Here is a 15,982-nt window from a genome sequence, read left to right as displayed (position 1 = left end):
AGAGTCGGAAGTCAAACACGAAATGCGATACCACCCCTAGTTCCCGCGGCCATGTACGGTGATGGCTCTGCGGTGACAGTACCAAACAATACTTAGTTTCAGACAACTAAAAGAGGCTTGCTTTTTTCTATTTTCACTATAATTCTGTGTTCAAATCTACAATACAATGCCATCTAAATCAAAACCATTCAACAATTCAAATACTCAGTACTTATCAATCCGACGGCACACCGAGAATTTCGTTGTTGAACTTTAAATGTGTGGGTTAGACTTTAAGACTGTGATCGAATTAAGAAGATGGAGTTTTCGGATGAACAATTCTCGATATGCGAACCACAGACATACAGATTATTATTAATAAATATGCAGTCATACCTGATGCCATCTCTGCTATTTGATTCGTACCTCCTTGACGTAAATATGACTGGAAGTAGTAGCCTATATTGTTTCAACTTCTGGAGATCCCTCGATGTGCTAGGTCCTGGGCGTGGGCACACGGTATTGTGCCATATTTCTAAAAGGTACCGCTACCTAATGTACAAAAGTGTGTAATGTTATTTACCCTATTTCTTCAATTGTACCCACCAACCTTGTGTTACTGAACAAAGTAAAGTGCCTCTTACCCCCTTGCCGCACTACTCATCTTTAACGTTTCCAGGTCTATTTCGGCTAAGTAACAATTACAGTAAGCTAACCACCACAAAGCGTTACCCAACTACTGTTAACCAGAGTGCCTTTAACAGGTAGTCATGTCTGCTACTTTCCATGTCACTTTCTAGATTACTATCCTACATAGGCTCAAACCACAACAATCTAACATTAGTTAGATTAATTAGGCTATATTTCAAAAAACGTATGAAACTGTGTCAAGTTGGATTGTACTGATATTTAAATCATTTTAAGACACCATCTTTTTGGTAACAGCTTACCATTTGTGTGTTCAGAGTACAGGTTTATGACTCATTCAAGACGGTACTTCAAGTAATCGCCACACCAACTTCACTTCAGTGTTAAAGACAAAACATGAAACAATTAGGCCTTTTATTAGAAAGTACAGATTAAGTAAATGCAATGTCTTTTGTGGCATATATTTCTGGATAGGACAGCCAAAACAATGTTTCTTTATCGTATTTTCTAACATTAGGCTATCCGTTTAAGTAATTACAAATATTTTGGTTTACTGTTCAGTACAGATCTACAGCATGACACTTTTTCTTAGTTAATCTACTCTTGCTTCTGGACCAGTATCAATCAGAGATTTAGCACCACTGTATTCAATCTGTCATCTGTATTTGTGTATCTCTCACAATCACATGTACACAGAGCAAAACCAAGCACACACTTTCACTCAAATTCTCTTACACTCTTTCTCTATTAAACACAATTCATGCATTTCCTCACACACTAATATAGTCACTCTTGTTGGCTAATGAGCTTTCTTTATTTGTGCAATGACTGACACTGAAGCCAGCTGTCTGGAGTGGGTCAATATAGGACCACTCCCTCTCCTTTACCCGCTTCCTCTCCAGCTCCATCCCCAATAGGAGCTCTCGTTGGTTCAGGGGCAATGCTGCCATCTTGATTGAGGGATGCCTCCAGTAGCTCTTATACTGTGGTTGCATTTCCTGATGCGAGTGGTGGAACCTCAATTCCGGGTCAAGTGATGTGTCCTTGTTCCCCTCTGTGTCCTCTCTTTCCTCTCTTGGCTCTTCATCCAACAGTGTGCTGAAGATAAATGACCTGGGGCCTGGTTTTGTGGTGTTGGTCAACTGCTCTTTTCCCTCTTGCCTCTGGGTGGAGCTGTACACAAATTTTGGCATAGGCCTGGCTTTGAACACTCTCCTCTCCTCTTTGGGCTCCAGGTTCCCTAACCCAGCTAGAATCTTCTGCTCCCTCTTCTTCCTCTCTCTTTCCAGGAAGCTGAAAGGACGAAGTGTGGAGGAGGTAGGACGAATGCCACCAGCAACCCTATTTGCATGAGTGCCACCACGGTTCCCTCTGCCTCGATTCCAGCTGATAATGGTACGGTGCCCAAGTTGCTGTTGTGGGCGGTGACTGACCACCTCGTAAAGGGGCCGTCTGGTGTGCGACGGAGCGGGTGTCGCTCTGAACTTCCTCCTGCACTCCCTGAGCTCGTCCAGCTCCCGGCGCAACAGCGAGTTCTCCAGCTCCACCTCTGAGCGTGTACGCACCCTTCGCTGTTTCTTCTCCTCCTCCCTGACTGTCATCTGGAAAGGCTGGGGAATGGTCACTCTGGAACTGTGGGCTCCAACATGGCTCTGAGTTTGCCGCAGCAGTTTTCCCTGGCTTTTAGGGCTGCTAACTTTGACTTGGCTTTTTGATCGCTTTTGGGTAATGACTGTCCCAGCTTGGTTTGACTGTCTGTCCCTGTCAATGAGAACATAATCAAGCTTGATTCCTCTCTTATCTCTTATTTATTCACTCTATAATATTAGTGTGATTATGTCTAGATGTTCAGGTTCTAAACATCCACTGCTGGACCAAAGAGGAGCTAACTTTAATCAAACTGTTTGAGAATAAAGAGCTACACCTACCGCCCCATCTTTCTGTTCTTTTTTGAGGCCTTGGGTTTGTCCACCAACTCCAGTTCAGTGTGGTTGTCCCCTCTGCTGCTCTCTGATTGGTTTGAAACACTGGAGGTGTCATTGAAGTCGAGCTCTTCGTCGGATACGATTTGCTGCAGTGTCCTGATTGGCATGGATCCAGCATTCTCCAGCCTCAGACTGAAAAACAGAAAGATTCATATATGCATAGATATTTAATTGAAATAATCAAGGTAAGTATGTTAAGAAATGTAGAAGAGAGTACACAGCATATTTTGTCATGCGCTAGATATATCAAACCTGGGAGAATCGTAAGTTTCTTCTCTCTTCAGACCAGAATCCCTTCCCTCTTCTTCACTGGGGACCTTTGACCTGCCTATGTACATCCTCTCCAGTTCAGCCATGTTCCTGAGGTGGGTTCTCTTCAGCTCCTCCAGCCTCCAGTAGTACTCCTGGTTGGAGAAGTACGCCTGACGGAGCCCATGGCCAGGCTCCTCTCTCTCCATGCTGTAGTCATTCAGGGAGATGGACCTAGGTGGCCCTGCTGAAGCCATCTCATTCTCCTGACAATGGTAAGTACTCAGTCAAGTTATGTTTGACATTTTTAGTTAGTTTTGTTTATTTTATTTTATAATAGATAATATAATTTGCTAGAGATGCGTGCATCATCAAAATTAAATCTAGTGATAGTGTTGTGATCTTGAAGCTCAATGCAGGGTATTTTCTATCATTTGAAGTTAGGCCAAAAATACCAGCGTGTAGAGTTATTGTGGTGGTGTCACATATGTCCAGAGCCATACATATGTTTATGTGTCATTGTAAGAAAATTATGTATTCTTGAATGCAAATACTATTACTTGAAAATTCCTTTGTACTTGCGATATGAATATACTGTATGTTGAAACTGTATGCTAGCCATGCTGCCTGGACACTTCTCATTACCAAACAACAACCTAAAACACTAAAAAGCATTCCTTGGGGTACTCACAAGCTGACCCAAGGAAGTGTACATGTAAGGATTTGGATTGACAATTCTACTTCTGGCCACTCATACTCTATTAATCACATTCATGCAAAGGTTAAAGCGGCATCAATATATATGGAACGACTCTCACCTCTTGGGCATGGTCATCACTGGAAGTGTAAGGGTCCTGGTTTCCTCCATACAGTGGTAGCAGCTCGCTAGTTAGGAGTGAAGGTGACCTGTACATCATCGCCATTCTTGTATTTCTTCTATTCAAATCTTCAAAACCCTTCTTCTTGCAGACTTTGATAACTCTTTTCAGCTGTTGTTATGTTAATGGACTCAGTCACAGAGGTTGCAGTAAATGGCCTCAGTTAAGAAAGACACTGACCATGTCCCTCTCTCCTCATGACACTTCCTAAGCAAATGGCACTCTGCAATCAAAGTAGAGCACTGATGAAGTCTTAAGACGCACACATCTCTGAAACGTCTTATCCTCTTAAGGCCAGCAGGTGTTGTGTTTTCACCATGTCAGTACTATTGACTACAGGAACAGTTGTTCTCCATATGGCCTTGTTAGGATTACGGCATCAGACTTGATTCAAAGTGAAATGGTTGTCTATGCCCCAGTGAGATGGCCCAATCAGATTTACAGATTACGAGTCTTAATTACCACAAAGTGTTGATCTCCACACCTGCTGTTGGCAAAGTTGTTCATGAAGCAAAAGTCCAAACTAAGAGTCAGTTAGTCGCTAAATAAAAAAATATGTTGATAATTTCTGCTAAATTACTGTAGGACAAATGTGTTTATGTTACATTGGTAATGCTACTCATGCACTTATATTCTTGTGTGTAAATGTGTGTTTTTGCTATAAAACATAGGAGACAGGATACAACTGACAGTTTTGTAACATGGGGTACAGAGGTGCAATTCTTTATTTAACAGTTTGCTGATTTTTGGTATGGAGTGGTTGTGTCGATATCTCTCTGTGTGTGTGTGTGTGTGTGTGTACTGAGTATATCCTTGAAATAGGACCTTCATTTTAAAATGATTGATTTAAAAAGGTTATGAGGTGATAGTATATAAGCTATTTTTATGTGAGCATCTTGATAACCTTGATCAAGCTCTTGACCGTCGAGTTCACCTGTTATAACAACAGAAAATATCTCAAAACAGGGCTCCTTAAACGTTCAATGAGAAAGCTGAACATTGTTACACTAAATGAACACCCAGCCTGGGCACCTTTTGACATTTTGCCAACCAACATACTGGATTATAAGGGCCAAGTCTATTTAACCAGGTTGGGTGTAGGTGTCACAACTCCTCACTCAACTGGACAGTGGCCATCTACCGCCGGGCCTCCCTGCATGCTGTCATCTGGGGACAGATGGCTGAGCGGTTAGGGAATCGGGCTATTAATCAGGAGGTTGTTGGTTCGATTCTTGGCCGCGTCAACTTACGTTGTGTCCTTGGGCAAGGCACTTCACCCTACTTGCCTCGGGGGGAATGTCCCTGTACTTACTGTAAGTCGACTGCTAAATGACTAAATGTAAATGTCTATCTGCCACCGGGCCTCCCTGCATGCTGTTATCTGTCTATCTGCCACCGGGCCTCCCTGCATGCTATCATCTGTCTATCTGCCGCCGGGCCTCCCTGCATGCTATCATCTGTCTATCTGCCGCCGGGCCTCCCTGCATGCTATCATCTGTCTATCTGCCACCGGGCCTCCCTGCATGCTATCATCTGTCTATCTGCCTAAGAAAGAAGGTAAATAGGATGAGGCAAGGGCATGAGACAGGATTGGAAATTAGCAAACAATTTGACAAGAAGTCCTGTACAACTTGATTTGTTAAGCATTACACATTTCTTGCTTGCATCAGTTGTTCCAAACATGTGTTATGCAAACAGATGCATCATTGAAAGTCGTATGAGGTTACAGAGTCTCAATTGTCCAATTGGTGGTGCCCATTACCTTTTGTAAAGTCTCAAAACATCTTGATCAAGTAAACAGAATATATTTTACCAAAGGAACAGTTTAAGTTCTGTCACCTCAGCAACAATGTCACCTGGTAGGATATTGTTAGTGCATCCATTGGTGTAATGCTTCAACAAAGCCTGTAGATGGCTTTCCTGTTACTTTAATGAATCAGTATTTAATTAACAAAAGACAATTGAAGAAGGAAGAATATTAGAATGTAAGCATTTGTCAGTTTACATTCAGTCCTTAAGTGAGGGTGGATTGGCAACAAATAACTCAAAGTTTGACATGTAATTGCTTTTATGTCATGTATACACGAGGGTTATTTGCTAAGACCTTGCACATGAAGTTCCCAATGCACAAGAGAACTAGAGAGGGTACAATTTCTGGGGAAATTGTAGGGTGTGCTTGCTTGCGTCGGTTGCACAGGGGTCCGTTTTTGAATGACATTTTTACAACTGATATTTCTGTATATTTTATATAAAAATGCATACTTATTATTTATAAAGATTACATAGATTGAAAAGCATTTTTTTTTTGCTGCTCATTTACAACTGAAAATACGAGTGAAGTGTAAATGAATGAAATAGATGTCTTCTCATTTCCCCTGCAAGAGGCAGCCTCATCGTTGAATCAAAACGAATACATTTGGCAGACCGGTGTAAAAATTGACCTAATCTCTATGACTTAAACGTCATTTTAAGTTTTTCCCTTCTCGTGATATTTTCAGGCATGTAGCCTACTCATATTGCATTCATTCATGAATAAAGAACCCCCTTTGAAGATTTTTCTTCGACGTTACCGGCAGTAGAAGATGGAATCGCGATTCAAACAGTACCATCTGCTAACTGAAAATATGCCCCCCAAAACATAAAAAAGCTTGACATTTATTTAGTGGAAAATCGCTCATTCATAAAAAGCTCACTGGTAGCGATCATTGTCAGTAACAACACAAAATGCGATATAGCCATGTGTGGAAAAGCTGCCCCGGTAAATTGTACTACTACGGTACAGTACTAGACTACTGCTGTGTTCGTCTTGGTAGCGATTGCGTTGGTTGAATTGGATTTAACGTTCCGTTGTACGGTTTAGGCTGAAATTAATTATTTTCATGAACAGATTGACAATGTTTAGGCTGTGGCAATGAAGTTCAGGTTAATAGTTAGATAGACTTTTGATTTAAGTAAGGGGAGTGCCGAACATGTTCTGTCGCCGTTTGACTTCCTAAACAGCTGTGTAGATGTTTGTGTAGTGTCTCGCGTAGGCTACAGCGTTGCAGTGAGCTACAGTACACTGGTTTGAAACCACAGGTAATGGTAATTTCACCAACAAATCGTTTACTAATGTCAGAATAAATCCTACAAAATGTATATGTGAGGAATGTTTATTTTAACGATTGAAAACAGATAACGCTACATCATAGACCACTGTAGTATGTGTTGCCCGGGCAACACAGGCTAATGTCATGATGCTAATACTTCAGTGAAATAGTAGACTACTGTTTCCGAAAGTAGATGTACTTCCTTAATAATATCAGCTTATATTGTACATTACACATCACAATTGTGTGTCATATCACAAAGTAAAATGAGTAAATAGTTATCACCCTGGCCTCTTTGCTTGTGGCGTTTCTGCAGCTGCCTTGCAGTAAAGCTATAGTTAGCCTAGCTATCCCCCAAGTTAACAGATGCGAAACAAATGCTCTGCCAAAGGTAGTCACGCGTGTTTTCGTGACGTTAGTGACGTAGTGACGTTAGTAACGTCAGTGACTGTGGCTAGCAAATTAGCCACCGTTAGCTTCACTTTTCGCCACAAAAACGTAACTTGAGCCTAAACCATGCAACGGAACGTAAATCCCAACAGAAGCAACTCAATCGCTACCAAGACGAAACTTTTGATACCTAGGTTGTCTATGTAGGCCAAATATTGACTGAGTGTTAGGGGGGCGAAAATAAACAATAATAAATATATATGTGAGAGAACAAAGGTTGTGCTCTCGCCGAAGGCTTGAGCACACCCAATTACAATTTATCCAACCATAATTCCAGGAATCGTTGTGTGTGTGTGTGTGTGTGTGGCTCGATTATCATGCACACAGCTTTGTGTGATGCTGTTTGGATGAGCTTTTTTGTTACGTTACACGTTGCATTGTGTGTAAGGACAGTTCCTTGTCCTTGTCTCATGCTCCAAAGACATGTAATGTTGACTGTTGGTGATAAACATAAACATGTAAACACAAACCAACAAGTATAAACATATAAATGGGTTTAATGTCTAGCATTCCGCCCAAGGGCACTGCAATTAGCATTTGTTAAACACACATAATACTCAGAAACTGCATACAGAACAGAATTCTCAAGAAATGAACTGGTACAGTTCCTGCACTTCACTGAACATTTTATTTCTCACATTGCCATTGGCAAAGAATAGTTTTTTTGTCATATGGGGAGGCCATCGAGAGATAAAAGCATGGGTTAGCTTCCTGTTCATCACCACATAGCATTAGACATCTAGCTATGTAGTCTGGCTTGGGAAATTTACAAAGGAAAGGGCATTCTGTCTGTTTAACTAGTTGAACTAGCAGCCAGTCACACTTTTCCAATATAACAAAAAAGTGGGGTGCCTGAGAAGTGTGGTACCAGTTTGCTAGCTGAGTTGATTTTCTAAATAATTGTATATCTTTACTGATTCACTAAACTATTAAAGCTTGGCTTCCATGTCAGTGAGTGTAAGTTACTGACACATTATTGGAAAGTAAGGCTGTTTCTCAAGAAAAGCTCAACCACAAGAGAAAAATCCCTTTTCTCACACACACATTGCACACACATACTGAAACCAACAGTCTGAAACACACACACCACACATCTCAAAAGCAGAAAAAAAAGTAACTTAATGGCGGTAAAGAGCTTTGAAGGATTCTAAAACGGAAAAAACTTGGAACAGGCCTGCTGCTGCTAGCCCTGTTTGTGCCTTCTCAACTTGCATAGCATATGCATATCAAATTGGGCTCACCACCTCTATCCAAAGTATCTTTGTTTTCATGGGATTTGCTTGTTGCCAATCAACAGTCGCTAAAGTGGCTTTCCACAATATTTTCTTACTGTGGGATTTGAGAGTTTTTTTGAGTCATTGTGTAAACAAGTATTTCACAGATGGGGAGACCATTAGCTTGTTAAACAGAATAGTAGGCTTTGTTGTGTTGGAACATCTTTGGTCAGATGTTAATGGTATTTCCTTACACCAAGCTTTAACAGTCATTCTTCTTTTGTGAGTAGAGAATATCTTCAGATCTGACAGACAGGGCTCTGTGTTCGTATTTACACTATGAGGTTGCCTCGGGATCTCAATCAAACAAGAACAACCTCATCTCACTCAGCATAGCAGATACTTGTCTTCGTCGCTTCCTCTGAAGATACTTTGCACACAATTATTGCTTTATAGGAGAATATTTGTAATATTTACTCTGTCTGTTAAACCAGTTTGATACAGGGGAAAAAACACACGCACACACAAATACACAGCTTCCCCTTTAGTTTTCTTCCCCTGCATGGCAGCAAAGTTGAATGAAATTCGAGGCCTTGTTTCGATTTCCTGTCAAAAGATACTTACAAGTTCTATAAATAAATACAGTCAAGTGTACAGTCTTATTAAGCAGGATCCTAAAGACAACCAGGGGGATTTAGGATACAGTCAAAATTGAGTCAAACTAAAGATTTGTGGGTTTCAGTTGTGTTTTGTGTTGTTCAAGTCTCTGGGATTATGTGAGAGGACATGTATGTTTCCCTTCCTTTGCCCCACTGAAAAGAGGAAATCCACTGTGCTCTCAGACTCAGACCGTGTCTATGGCACTGAGTGGCCTCAAGTTGGCCAAGCCTTGACCTCCTTCCCTCCCAGAGGAGGGAAGGTGGTCAATGCTTGAATTAGACCAGACCCAGAGGGAAGTATAAGTGGGGAAGAGATAAGTCCCACTTTACATTTCTCTCTCTATATATATACTGCATATCTCTCTGTCTCTCTCTGTCTCTCTCTTTCTCTTTGTGTCATTCTCCATGTGCTTTCCTAGAGAACCTGATTTACTTGAACACATAACTCCTTATACATATAGTTAGACCAGAGAGCAGGAGAGAGACTAGGATCCAAACACACTTACAACCAACGGAGCATGTGCAGGTCACTATGTACCATCAAGTTATTCATGGTCTCAGTTCATACTCACTGCTGAAGCGTTTATGGTCTCCCTAGCCTTTGTTTACATATTTTCGTCTCATACCATAGGAGTTGTCAAGTGGCCAGCAATCATTTGGCCAATGAGATACATCACTAGAACACCCTAACCAAACTAATGTGGAAAATAGTTTAAATACATTGTCAAGTAACTGGAAAAAGCAACTCTTACCCTGTATCAATGTCTTAAAGACATTGTCAGAGTTGTCTATTTCACGGATGTTGACTCTACCTGTGTTTCTGAGCAACAGTTCACACTAATGGTTATTTTCCAGTTAAAAAAACCCTCAGACTGGGGAGGTCTCATCTGTAGCAGTAATCTCCCTGATGTTGACCCAAAGCTTAACAGATAATGGACAGGCCAATAGTTAAATACTTCAAGACTACACAAAGACAAGATGACACAGGATGTATATCTCTCTCTGTGATGTGCCTCTGCATCACACACACACACACACTGTACAGCAAGGCTGTAGCCATGGAGTCAACATTGGGGGGGGGCAAATCTGCTAGGGAGATTTCCTTTCCTTCTTTTTTTAAGTTTAGTTATTACATTCTTTGATAATTTCGGACAGCGTGCGTGTCGTAGTGTAGCACATTTATATTTTATTTATATTTTTATATCAATATATTAGGGGGGACATTTTGACCAGATTTGAATATTGGAGGGGATGTGTATTATGTGTATTATGATTACTGCCCTGCTGTACAGACACAATCGCTCAGATATCCTGATCGAGGATGTTTGTTGCAACCTCAGTTCCACCAGAAAGGAAATGGTCTGTTAGAGAGCATGGGTGTGTCTGTGTGTGTGTGAACATGTGTGTGTATGTTGAAGCCTGTGTCTGACCCTAGCTCTTTCCAAAGGACTTTGATCTTGTTGCTGCCAAAGTGTAACCACTGCTCTTCAATGACAAATCTGTCTGATCTCGTCCTCTCACAAAATGTTACAGCTTTGATTAGACTGCTTGGCCCCTTTGAAGTTGTTGTGGCAGAGACAGTCTTTCTGTACAGGCCCTGTCATTTAGGCCCAGTTATTCATTTAACGTGCATCTGTTCAGGCTGGTTCATGTCATCTTGAATGATGATACATTATGACGGACACACAAGACAGCATTGTATTGACCACGGTCTGCTCTTTCTCCTAAGAACATGAAATACTTACTGTCCTTTATCTCTGTTGCGACTGTGTGTACAACATGAAACAATAAAAGGAATCCATAATAGACAATTGAGATGCAGCCCTGTTTTATTAAACCATAAGTGAATCAATACCACGTGGCAGTGCTGCCATGTTCCACCTGGGTTTGAATAATTCTGTCTCCAAATGAACTGTGGTTTACTTGAGGTTCCATCTTTTAGCAACTTTCACTGCCGGTGACTACTGAGTCATTATCAGGGGAATTTCAACATACGGATTTAAAAGTTAACCCATCGTGTCAAATGTGTTCAACATAAATCTGAAATCTTTTTGGTTTGTCAGAAGGCCTCCATACTTTAAATATTAAATAATCTGTTTTAAATGTGATAGATGAGCCTGAAGAAGGATAAGAAGAGAGAGAGAAAGAGAGAGAGATTTTTTTTCCCACCTTCTCTATAATAGCTCAGGATGGAGAACAACCTGCCAAAGTAGCATTTGAGTGTGTGAAGATAGTAAGGTTTGTTGTGTGTTGTCTTGCATCTAAAATTATTATTTTGGTTAAGAAGGGATAGACGGATTGAAGTGTGTGTGGGTCTGTGTTTTAAATAGGAATGTGTCGTCAGACAAGATAATGTAACACATACAAATTTCCTGAAAAACACATATGCTAAGGTAAAGTGAGGCCTTTGTTCATTCAAATGAACAAAGGCCTCACTTCCTCTGCCCCTCTCTCTCTCTCTCTCTCTCTCTCTCTCTCTAACTCTCACGTCTTTCTATATTTCATAAGTTAAAAGGAGCATAAATGTGCCCACATAGTAAGTCAGGGCTGAAGCTTTCGGGAGAGAAGACACCAAAAATGAAGACAAACAGTGTCTGTTTCTCTTCTGAGTCGGACCAGTATCTATGGCATTGAGTGAAGTCTGTCTTAAAGGGAGCATGGGATGGGCTCATTACCCCTATCTCAGGAACATTAAATCAGGAAAATCGATTTAATGACTTACAATGATAGAACTCTTCCCTCTGTTGCTCTCTCACTACTCTAATCTTTTTATCATTAGTGAGTAAACAAGGGCATAATGGAAATATACCCACAGAAACCCTCTAGGCCCAAGCTTTCAGGAGAAAAGGGACATTTGTTGTTGTTGGTTGTGTCCGGGAAATTTCCACATGGCACTTCATATCTTTTCTTGTCATTATGGGACAGTGAGAGACTTTTGTGATTTATTGTTATCGAAGATTTGACACATTTCATTGGCGCTAAAGGAATAATACAGGTTTACAAAAACTATAAGGTAGTCTAAGCATGAACAAAAACCTTGACAAGTAAAGCGAATCTCAGACTTTGATTAAGGGTTTACCATCCATAAAATATTTATGACTAACTAACATGGAAACCAATGAGCACTTGAGATTGTTTCTATTGCTGCAGTACATATTCCAAGAAGAATGCATTCACATAGAACATCCGGCATGAAACCATTTCCTGAACAACCCCCCAGAGATACTGTGTAAAGCAAAAAAACCAGCACTGGGTCAGCCTACAATTCAAGAAACTAGTGTGCAGTGCTTGTGATGCACTCGGTGATTAAGATGTTGGGGAGACACACACACACAGGTTCCTGGAACTGTAAGTAAATAGGGTACAGTACCTGTGATGCAGCTGTTGATGACAGTTTTATCATTGGCTTTGGTACCTACATTTCTCAGATCCCAACTGAAATTCTCAAAAGTACTTGTTCGACCTCAACATTATCTAGTAACTTATCCACATCATTAAAGATGCTGTGAAGCAGAACTGAAAATGAGTTAATCACACCACAAACTAACTACCCATCCAAATTCCAATGAAAAAAAACACTGACAATTATGTTAAATTAGGCTTTGAAATCGTGAGAAAATCAGCAGTGTTCTCTGCTTGATATTGTCGGGGTGTGTGTCGCCTGAAGGAAATGAAGCTCCGCCCCCTCAAATTTATTGAATTTATCAACAACAGCAACAACTAGCTAAATCAATTGCAGATATCAGAACAGACCTACCTGCAGGTTTTTTATGTGTTCATTACTATGTCTTTGCATTGTACCAGCTGAGTAACAGAATGCAGGTTATATAAACCGTCTGTGATCTGACGTAGATAGGTGGCTGGGACATAGATAGGTTGGGTTTTGCCCAACTGTTCAACGGTCTAACTCCACATTTCAGTGCGACAAAGTTTTCGCGCTTTGCACATGCTTTCAGCAACTCATTTCACACGTATATAATGTACGGAGAACAAAATCATGGAATTTGCTTTACAGCATCTTTAAAGCAATTTATCATTCTTTTAAACAAATTGCAAATGATTCATGCAAATAATGATGTATGCCGTTAACTACATTATCAATTGCTTATGTCATGTTGAAGAATATGTATTATGTTGGTTCTCTGTTAAACTGTTTCACCACTAACATCTAGACATTTAGTTAATTATATAAGTCATTAAATGCACTATGGTGAAGCCATTTTTTCATAATTGTAGGCCTACACCTTACAGCGCATGCACAGTTCTGTCCAAGGGACAAATATTATTGTACTTTCTGAACAAAGCATGGAAATTAAATCCATGTTGTCTATATACATATAGACTACCAGAGTTGTAGGCTACCTTCCAGAATTTGGCCTACTCACTGTCGCTAATTTGATTAGTGGGGTGTGCCCTGTTGTAGTTTTTGCAATCTTTCGTGGAGTTTGCTTGGGAATGTTTGGATGACTGGTTTGCACAATAAATAACCATTCACTGTCCACCTGAGATAGACACCTGCAAAAGTACATCTTTACACAGTGCTCGGTTCTCAAGCTAATTGTTCCACCAAAACTTGAACACACTCACAAACACACACATGCATACACAGATTTGTTGCATTTAAGTATAGATTCATAATGATGGAGCAGGGAGGATGTCGGGGCTTGGCGGGGTAGGGGCTGTTCCCCAGCAAGAGCAGGACTGACACTCAGCTCTGGGATCACCTCGGCCTTAGGGGGCAGAAGTCTTTGCCAGCATCTGTAGGGTGACTATGATTCCACGCACTACCAAGTTGTGGCTGTATCGGGCCAGGATGGCGGGATCTTGAAGGCGGGATACGGCAATCTTGAAGGGGAGCCAGCAGGACTCTGCAGATCCTGAGTGGCAACCACTGAGCAATCATAGCTTGCTTACATGTTAGTTTACATTCCCCTCCCCCACTACAATCTCAGTCACCGGGGGATGGGTAATGTACGTCTTTTGGTGGGAATAGAATGATTTGCTTGTAGTCATGTAGTCAATGTAGTCTTTCATTTATCAATTGATTAATGCTATGAAAGTTGTGAGAGACCATTATTTTTGGTCATTTGAAAATACTATTAATCATTGAAAGACCCCAACTGAGTTGATAAGAGTGTTTCAATTAGTTGAAACTTGACTTGACTGTCTCCAGGTCTGATGACCTCTACTGATTTAACATCAGAAGTGAGTGTAACAACATAAAAATATTAAAACATGTTTGTAAAAGCTGGTGGGGAGTTCATACAAGACACAAAAAGATTAAGACGTTAACTGTCAGTCCTACGAAACCATTTTTGTTGGGTGCAAGTAGTAAGTGTGTCAAGGTTTAACATTTCTTCAATTTCTTATCCACGATAGTGATATGGTTTTGTACACAATACATTGTGCTCTAAAACTATCAGTCTCTTCCCTCTATCTCTCTCTCTCGCACACACACGACACATCCAAAACATTTCATCCATTTTCAACAGAGCCACTTGGATGTCAGCATCCTTTATCCACCTCATACCTTTTTTATGTTAAGTAATAAACTACAGTCTATAACTGTAAGTTTTGTTTTCTAGTTCTCTTGCCTCAATCTTCTTATTTGTTAGACTTTTATTAATTTTAGACTTTTATTTGTATCTGTAACAACATTTTTGTACTTTACAATACATCCTTATGTAAACATAGCTGCTATAAAAGATTGAAGTTGCTTCTAAAATGTATGAGGTTAACCGGAGTTCAATATTCATCCTTTCCTGTTACGCTCAGTTCTGTGAATAAATGCTCAAGCCCTGGAGCTGTATTTGAAGCTCTCTTTCTGTGCGGAGTATCTGAATGCACTTTTAGGGGTTAACACATGACATAGTCATTTAATAATTTCTGGTGAACTATGGGCATTGAAAAGTAACCAAAATCATCTCTGTACCTGCCCCATACCAACTTCCATTACATATTTTTCTGCATTATCTGATAGTTTTGTATGACAGACAGGGTGGTAGAAGCTGATCCAAGGTACTTGTCCTTACAACTACTTAAACCAGAAAGAAACTCAGGTGAGCTGCGTTGATTACAATCAATGAGATGCCATCTAGAGATGCAAATGTGAAAATAGGCAATATTTGCATATTTTAACCCTTGTGCTGCCTTCGGGTCACATGACCCAAAGGTTCATAACGAACCATCGTTGTGTTTACCCAATTTTACCCAATACAAAAACATAATTTTAAACAAAATAATTTTCTTTTAACCTTTGCAATGAGGGGGGGGGGGGGGGGGTGAGACAGCCCAACGGTTAAAAGAAAATGCTTCACTTTGTTTTTGTAGGCGGTAAAGTTGTCGCAATACGACGGTGGGTCACAATGACTGATGGGTCAGAATGACCCGAAGATAACACAAGGGTTAAGGAGCATATCTGTTATGTAATTACGACAAGTGTAATGATTTTAAGAAACGAGTTCAAGTTAAACATTACAGATAAACTGGTTTTAAGTTTAAGGTCTTGTCTCTTAAATTCTATATGTATAGTATGAACATTACATCCCTTCACATACCATTTGCTCCTTGATTGTGCTTATTCATGTTCTAACCAGCCCAGCAAAAGCTGGGCATCTTCCTCTCTCCTTAGCATATAAGTGTTGATAGGTTTCTGTTTTTATTGTGGATCTCATTGTCTTCCAAGCATTGCCTGGGGTGGGGGAGTGAACCAGGGCAGAGGTGCTTACCATGGAGACCTTATGCTGATCAGCTGTTTTGGTTACCTGTTGTGAAGGTGGGCTCGCCATGGCAACACTCTGAGGTAACCTGGCACACTAGCAGACAGCCCAC

This window comes from Osmerus mordax, chromosome 5 (assembly GCF_038355195.1).
Source record: "Osmerus mordax isolate fOsmMor3 chromosome 5, fOsmMor3.pri, whole genome shotgun sequence".
Taxonomy (NCBI): Eukaryota; Metazoa; Chordata; class Actinopteri; order Osmeriformes; family Osmeridae; genus Osmerus; species Osmerus mordax.
The sequence above is the reverse complement of the archived record's forward strand: the minus strand, read 5'-3'. Positions refer to the sequence as shown.